Raw genomic sequence first — 8375 nt, 5'->3', positions numbered from 1 at the left:
AGGTCGCGGTGCTGCTTGATTTTCCTGGCTCCAAAGTGATGGCTCAGGGCCTATTTCTGCAGGTGGTGTTTGGGGGTGTTTGGGACTTACCATTGTATTAAAGATATGCTAGGCTAGCTTCTAACAAATGCGTATTATAATATCTCTAGGGTCCCACTCCCTCTAAGGACAAATAGATTTCGTATAAAACTTAACCTATGTGACTACAGTTCTACAGTTAGCAAGAATCACCTCATACTGATATTTAATTTTCAACATTTATGTCATGTAACAGAGCGCTTACTGCCTGTGGAGAGGAGCTGCTGCAGCTGAAGCTGGAGAGGCCACAGAAAGGTAAAGAAGAAGAAGAAACCAAAGGCCAGCCAGCCAGCAGCTGCCTCCCGCTGCAGGCCAGAGAGAGCCTAGCCTGCCTCTCCGGGTGAGGAAGGATCCCTCTTTGTACTCTTCAGCAGGCCAGACCGCCAGTGCGCACTGCACAGTCTGTATGTGGAACCTGAAGCACGGTACGGCCACATAGCGCGCGAGCGAGCGAGCGTGGGTGGGTGGCTACGTGTCTAGGAAGCTTTTTGTCTAAGAGCTGTAGGACACCCACGTATTCTCTTAGGTGGAGGACAGCCAAGTGGTCGGAGTTACAGAAGAGGAGAGAAGCAGAAAGCAGCATCTGACCTGTCAGATTCTCCCAGCAGTGCCGGGAGTGAGAGCTGTGGTGAGTCCCCGGCCCCTGGGGCTCTGCCTCCTCTCTTGTGCGTCCCTGTCCTTCCCTGCCTCTCCCGTGACCCCTACCTTTCCCAAGCTGCTGTGATTTGTTGTTGTTGTTATTGTTTCCTTCTACCTCTCCTCTTCTGTCTGTTCTTGTATGCTCTTCCCCCTTTCTCTCTCCCTTTAAATCTCTTGTTCTACCGCTTCCTTTTGTTTTGTATCCCTGCACTTTTGTTCTGCTCCCTTTCCTTCCTTTGTTTGTCCTCTGTCTCTGTCCTGCGGCCCATTGCTGTTTTTGCCTTTTCCATCTCTTTGTCCTGATCTGCATCCGTCTTCTCCCCCCAACTAATTTCTCCAGCCTGTTTTCTGGCCTGCTTTTCTTTGCGCCTCTGCATGCCTGCCCTGTGCCTCTGCCTTTCTATCTCTCTCTTTCTTTTCTTATCTTTCTTTCTCTATCTCTTTGTCTTGCGTACTGTCACTGGTTTTTTTTTTCTGTTCTGTATCTCACTGTCTGTGACGTCCTCTGTGCCCCTGGATGTGTTTGCAGCCCCTGGGTGCAGAGCTGATGGCTGAGGACAGGCACAGGGAAGGGGGTGATGTGCTGTGGGGCTTTGGCAAGGGCCCCTGCTCCTGATGGGCTCCAGCTGGGGCTGGAGGTGGGGCAGCCCCAGATGGGTCCAGTGAGGCAGAGGGTGGGCCTGGCCCTGGCCCTGGCCCTGCTGTATGAGGGGCCTCCAGCTGTAAAGGGGGCCGCCTGGGCATGGCTGCTGGAGGGGACTGAGGAGTGAATCACAGGCAGGTGCCTCCAGCAAGGAGAGGCTGGTCCATCTGAGCCCTCCCTGACAGAGCAGACACCAGGACGCAGTGCCAGGAGCTCCGTGCCTCTGTCGGCCACGTGTGCGAGCCACCACGTTCTGCTACATTTGTCATTCAGCCCTGTCCAGAACGTAGCTGTGGTAGAAGTTAGATAGCATGCATGGTCTTGCTAGAAATGAAGCCTGGAGCATTTGTTTTCTTGTAGGAAGCTAAAGCAGGTGGTTTTTGATAATGTTGTCATTGCATGTAATGACATACTTTTCTAGTTAGCTTGGTATGACACCTATTTTTTTGTACCTACACCCCAGAAAAAGTAAGTTGAGCTTTGCGTCTCTCAGCATCTGAAGCACCACGAGCGGCAGTTGCGGCGTCGGACTTCTTGGCAATGAGTGGAGCCGGTGAGCAGAGCACTGCGGCGCTTTTGAGGAGGAGAGTGCCATAGAAGAGATTGGTGGTAAGTGGTGTGATGTTGAAGGGCGGTGCTGTTTGGTAGGTTTTATTTTTGGGGTTTTTTTTTTTGCAGATGGTGATGAGGAGCTGGGCGAGGAAGCGCCACCTTAGTTAGCATGGGGTTGTTCTTTTGAGGATGGAATCTGATTTCTGGCCATTTGAGAGCTAAGTTGAGGGACCACAGCCGAGGAGGGAACAAGGTTGAAAACTGCAGGGAGGGTGTAGTAAATTGATGGGAGGAAGAGGGCTCCCTGGGAACAGTCTCTCTCGGGAAGGTGAAGGGGGAGACGTTACTGGTCAGTGTACGCTGGGCAAGAGTGTTGCAGCCTGGGGCGGTCTGCCTTTTATGCAGTCTCTAGGCTGGATAACGTTTGTGGGCCTGTAGAGGCGCTGGCAAGGGCCGGCGAGGAGCAGCACGAGCTTTCAGTGCTGGCACTTTTGGTGTGGCAGCAATCGTCTGACGTTCGTTATTTTGAGGCCTTTTTTCCGGTGGGTGGCCGTGCAGAGTTGACAGTGAAAGCGGGAGCACTGGCGTCCAGGAAATCCCAGAGCCCTCCTCTGCTCGGAGGCAGTTCACGAGGACAGAAGTGTTGCTGTGCTCCTTAACAAACAAATATTCAACTTGGCACATAGAGGGTGAGGAGATCTCGGCTGTACTTAGGGTTGAGAAAATGTATGTAGGCATCTGTGTCTGTCCCCTGCCTGTATGTAGGACAGCGGTTCGAGTGAAACTAAAGCTGCCAATGAGTCAAAAAAAGGCCCGGGTGTCTGAAAAATGCAAAAGCTTTAAAGGCCGGTATCAGCAGCTGTACCAAAGGTGCTGCAAGATACTCTGTCCTTCACGTGGTTTTAGTCCTGAGAAACCTCGCCCCAAAAGGAAGAGTTAGATTCCTGCCTAGCTTCAAACTAAGGGGTTTTTCCCTCTCTCTGCTGAATGTCTGCTGCCAGCGTTTCACCGTGGTCGCCCTTTCCTTGGCCGTGAAAGTACGAGATGGATGGAAAGGAGCCGCAGCGGTCTGCAAGTACAAGGTACGTCTGCGATGCGTGACTGCATTTTTCCTAAGGGACTTGCCGCATCCCTGCCAAAACCAGGACAGTATCCACCCCTTATTCCATACCACCTACGTCATGCGTATACATATACACACACATAGATGTAACTCCTTCAATCTATGGTCTATCCCTCCAAAGTCTGTTGAGTTCATTTAGTCCATGACTTTGGGTTCCATATGTCATACAGTCTTTCAGGACAAGAGAGATGGTATGTAGTATGGGACTGTTGCATGCTGCATCTGGAACTCGCAGTTGGTACATCTGGCGTGGCTGGTGTATCATGTCCATGGTCTGCAAATTGAAGATGTTGATCTTGAGGAAATTGTTGGGCGCCAGTTCCTGTTCCATCATCGTTGCATCTCTCTTGGTTTTATTGAAACTCATTCTTCACTGATCAGGGTGTTCTTGCTGCAATACCTTTGATATGACATATAAGAACTATGGAAATGATTATATACAGTTCAAATTATTGGCTGTTCTCACCTAAAATCAGATCTCCTTGAGGTACACATCGGACTTCCCCATCCTCCCGCATCACCCACCAAGTACATCCAGGTCCCTGGTTTTCCCTCATCCCTTACTAAACGAGCTGACTTTCGCTTCCAAGATTTCTTCTTCTGTACAGGGGCGACTGATACTGACACAGGTTGGTTCTCTGATTCGGTGCAGTGCCAGTAGCTAGAGTTGGAGTAGCCGCAGTGCCTGTCATTGGGGCTGGAGTAGCCACAGGGCCGGTAGCTGGGGCTGGAGCAGCCGCAGTGCCTGTCATTGGGGCTGGAGCAGCCGCAGGGCCGGTAGCCGGGGCTGGAGCAGCCGCAGGGCCGGTAGCCGGGGCTGGAGCAGCCGCAGGGCCGGTAGCCGGGGCTGGAGCAGCCGCAGGGCCGGTAGCCGGGGCTGGAGCAGCCGCAGGGCCGGTAGCCGGGGCTGGAGCAGCCGCAGGGCCGGTAGCCGGGGCTGGAGCAGCCGCAGGGCCGGTAGCCGGGGCTGGAGCAGCCGCAGGGCCGGTAGCCGGGGCTGGAGCAGCCGCAGGGCCGGTAGCCGGGGCTGGAGCAGCCGCAGGGCCGGTAGCCGGGGCTGGAGCAGCCGCAGGGCCGGTAGCCGGGGCTGGAGTAGCCAGGGTATCGGTCGGTTGATTTTTTCTCCCTTCTTCCTGAGGGTGCTGCACGTTAAGCAGTGTTTGGTAGATACTAGCCAGTGCCCAGCACAAAGCGGTAAGCTTTGTCTCTTTAGAATAGCTATGGCATTTTTCTTTCAAATATTCAATCACTTCATCTGGATTCTGTAGTTGTTCGGGAGTGAAGTTCCAGACCATTGGAGGCGAGAAGTTTTCTAGGTACCTGCCTGTCTTCTCCCACATACCATGCCACCCCTGCCCCTCCAACCTCAAGGTAGATCTCCAGGTGAATTTTGTAAATAATTGTTTAATCCTAAACAACATCTGAAACCCATTTAGGACACAGAGCAATAGGAGTATGCTGGCTTGCACATCCCAAGGATATTCAAAATTCTCGAGAGCTGATGTGACTCGCTCAAAAGAAAAAGGGAAGGTAAAGGAGTATGGGAAGGTACCCTCCTCTGACTTCCCCATAGATTGGTTCTCCGGGGAGAAAAAGAAAAATGTGTGATTATTAATAATTCTTACCAAATGGCATCCAAAGTACGGAGTTGCCAGCAATGCCGAAAACAAGGACCAGATTAATTTAATGACCAGTGATGATACCATATCATAAGCCAGTAGTGCCCAGTAAATCAACATGAGAATTCTCATCCATTTCCGAGAAATGATAAACAGCACCAAAGGAAATACGTGATGCAACTTAGGAAAGACATAACACAACCATGTGAACACGTAGTACAACATTGTGACCAGGGATTCAAATAAAATAATGAGCACTTGTAACAACTTTAACACACTCTAGTCAGATCTGTCCTTACCTCAACCCTTCGAGCCCCACGTTGGGCGCCAAAATGACTGTGATGGTTTAGCCCAAATCACCACACAGCTTCTCGCTCACTCTCCCCCTCCCCAGGGGGATGGGGGAGAGAATTGGGAAGGAAGGAGAACTCGTGGGTTGAGATGAAGACAATTTACTAAAATAAAAGGGAAAACTACAATAATAACAGAATATAAGGATATCAAAAATATACAAAGTGAACAATATGTGTTTTCTCACCACCCGATGTCCCAATGACCGATACAGCCCGTCCCGAGCAGCGATCACGGAAACAAAACCGAGCAGCAAGCAAAGGAGCAAAAGGGAGCCAGCAAGGTAGGGGGAACGATGCCAGCAAAAACAAGCAGGAAGGATGGATGCCAGGAAGGCAGATACCCACCCTCGCCTGCCCCCACTTATATACTGAGCATGACGTTTATGGCATGGAATACTCTCTTTGGCTAGTTTGGATCAATTATGCTGTCTGTCTTTCTCCCAGCTTCCTGCATCTGCAAATTAGCGAGACTTGGAAAGCAGGACGGTGTCCTTGGTCTCATTCACAACAACTGGTATCATCAGGGCGTTTATGAACATTCTTCACACACAAAATCCAAAACATACCAGCTACTGAGAGGAAAAATTAACTCCATCCCTGCCAAAACCAGGACACCAGCTCAGGTTTTTCCTGCATCTCCATCCTGCTCCCCATCCTTCTTTGCTGGTCTCTGTCCCGCTCCCTCTCCCTCTTTCTGCTGCCTCTCTTCCTCTCTCCACTGCTTCTTTGCCCACCTCTGTCAGGCTCCCTGTCCTTCTCTGTCCCCATCCTTCTCTCGCTATCCTGTTTCCTGCCTCGTGCTTTCTCGCTACGCCCCTCTGTCTTGCAAGCTGCCTCTCTTCTCTTCTCTTGTAGTGTTCCGTGCCCTGCTCTTTGTTTTTAGCAGCCTCCAAGTCTGCCCAGCAGCCCGGCGCTCCAGGACACAGCCGACCCACCGTACGTTCCCTGCCGAACCAACGAGCGTGGCTCCTGGAATGACTTGGCAGTCGTTCCAGTGACACGGAGAGGGGATCGGAGGCTGCAAGCTCCAGAGCAGACTCGCTGCTCGGACTTATGTGCGTGACTGAATAAACACTCGCTGTCTCCTTTGACTTCATGGCTGCGTTTCTGCTCCCTTTGCCCGGGGCCATGGGAGGTGAGGAGCCCAGGGGAGGAGGTGATGCAGTGTGGGGGTCAGGCGATGGCCCCCAGTTCCTGCCGGGCTCCAGCTGTGGGCTGGGGCTGGAGGAGCCCCAGGTGCGGGCAGTGAGGGTGATGGAGGCGGCCCCTCCCTGTAAAGGGGTGGGTGCTGCTGGAGGGGCTGGTGCTGCCCTGCCCCGCCCCGGGTGGCCGTGGAGGGGCCAGTGCGAGCCATGGGAGGACTTACTGGCTGTGGACAGGAGCTGCTGCAGCGGGAAGCTGGAGAGGCTGGTGAAAGGTAAGGAAGAAAAAAACAAATGCCGTCTGACTGGTATTGGCCTCCTGCTGCAGCCCAGAGGGAGCCTCCCTCTCCAGGTGAGGAAGAATTCCTCTTCGTAGCCGGCGGCAGGCCAGACTGGCAACATGCACCGCAGGGTCTGTATGCAACCGAAAGCGCAGGACAGGCACGTGTGTGCGCGTGAGGCTGTGTGTCCTCAAAGCCTCCTACTGTAAGAGTGTAAGACGCCAATCTGTTCTCTTAAGTGGATGACAGTGAAGTGACCAGAGGTACAGCGGAGGAAGGGAGGGTGGGGTGAGAGAGAGAGAGAGAAACTCATCCAAACCGTCAAATTCTCGCAGCAGATCTGAGAGCAGGAGAAGCAATGGGTCCTGGACCAGCAGCGTTGTTTCATCCCTCTTCTGCATCCTCATCCGCATGTTACATGACATAAACATTGAAAATTAAATATCAGTATGAGGTGATTCTTGCTAACTATAGAACTGTAGTCACATAGGTTAAATCTTCATAAAATTCGTTTGTTCCTAAAGGGAGTGGGACCCTAGAGATCTTACAATACGCATTTGTTAGAAGCTAGCCTAGCATATCTTTAATACAATGGTAAGTCCCAAACACCCCCAAACACCACCTGCAGAAATAGGCCCTGAGCCATCACTTTGGAGCCAGGAAAATCAAGCAGCACCGCGACCTGTTCTCAAGACCAGATATGGAGATTTCAAGGAGGAGTTTGACCAGCGAATCTGAGGAGGGGGCGTTTTGACGACCACCAAGACCACCAAAAGACCCTCGACTCAAAAGACTGGGCATGCGTGAGTGGGTAGGGAAATGATGTAATGGTTTCTCAGAAAATTTATGTTTATGCATATTATTTCTTGGAATTTAATGAATATGTATAATTAATGTGTATTTAACCCGTGCTGCTGATCAAATGGGTGCGCACGCTAGGTGGAGCGATCCCCCGTGCGCCCAGCGCTGCAATAAAGAAGTGCCTGCTTCTTAACTTCTCGTTGCTGTTAAGGAGTTTTATTCCGGATTTCGGTAACAGTTTTGGCGACCCAGATGGGACCTTGCGAGTGAGACTGAACGAGATCGAGTGTTGATCGAACTCCAGCCGGCACCGAGGTATTCTCGGGGAGACCCATCGCTCTCGACTCACAAAGCTCCTCGCAACGTTCCCTGGAGAAAAGGGTAAGGCACTTCTTCTTTGAAATCTGTCTGCTCTGGATAGCCTGCCCGTAAGGCGCGGCGAAAGCTTCGCAGGGTTGGGGCTTAGAGGGTACCCGTTTGGTTTGGAAGCCTAGGCGTCTGCCCGTAAGTCATAAGCGAAAGCTATTGCTGGGTTGGACATTTGTGTATTTGGGACAATTGTCATTTGCATTTGTTTGGTTTTTGTATTTGGGACAATTGTCATTTGCATTTATCTGGTATTTGGCATTTAGTCTAAATTGTTTAAGAGTAAGAGTATGGGGAGTATTGGTAAGATTTGTACATAGCTTGGAAAGGGCCCCAGGGTGTTTTAGAAGTGATTTACAAGCTGCTAATTGTTGCTTCAGTGCGTTTTGTTTTGTTTTGTTTTGTTTTGTTTTTAAGTCTGTATGCATGTGTTGCAGTGTAGGGACTTGAATGATATACAGTATTGCATTTGGGGTTTTAAACTTTTCTTGGTGACGGGATTGACTTTGTTTGTAGAACAGTGTTATTGTCTTTTTGGTACCAAAAACTCCTTTGTAAAATATGGGAAAACACATATCTTCTATGTCTACCTCAATGGTAGGGGAAATATTAATGAAGTCTCCACTGGGATGTGTTCTTAAACATTGGGAGGATATAAGGGGAGACCCAGTAACTAGAAAAAAAAAAAATGGATCCAATATTTTACAGTTGATGTTATCTTGTAGAAGGGAAGGAAAGTGAGATGTGGTCCCCGATGTTGATTTGTTCTTTACTTTGG

At 50.8% G+C, this 8375-nt stretch overlaps 1 long non-coding RNA gene across 1 annotated transcript; it reads left to right on the top strand.

Moving 5' to 3' along the window:
• The first annotated feature begins 350 nt into the window (after window positions 1-350).
• LOC147596103 (uncharacterized) lies at window positions 351-6098 on the top strand. Its single transcript, XR_015261604.1, has 3 exons — window positions 351-503; window positions 605-706; window positions 5863-6098. It is a non-coding gene; the product is annotated as an uncharacterized LOC147596103 (long non-coding RNA).
• Window positions 6099-8375: the final 2277 nt, after the last annotated feature.

This window comes from Chlamydotis macqueenii, unplaced genomic scaffold (genome assembly GCF_036417535.1).
Source record: "Chlamydotis macqueenii isolate bChlMac1 unplaced genomic scaffold, bChlMac1.mat HAP1_SCAFFOLD_171, whole genome shotgun sequence".
NCBI lineage: Eukaryota > Metazoa > Chordata > Aves > Otidiformes > Otididae > Chlamydotis > Chlamydotis macqueenii.
This window is presented reverse-complemented; position numbering and strand designations above follow the sequence as displayed.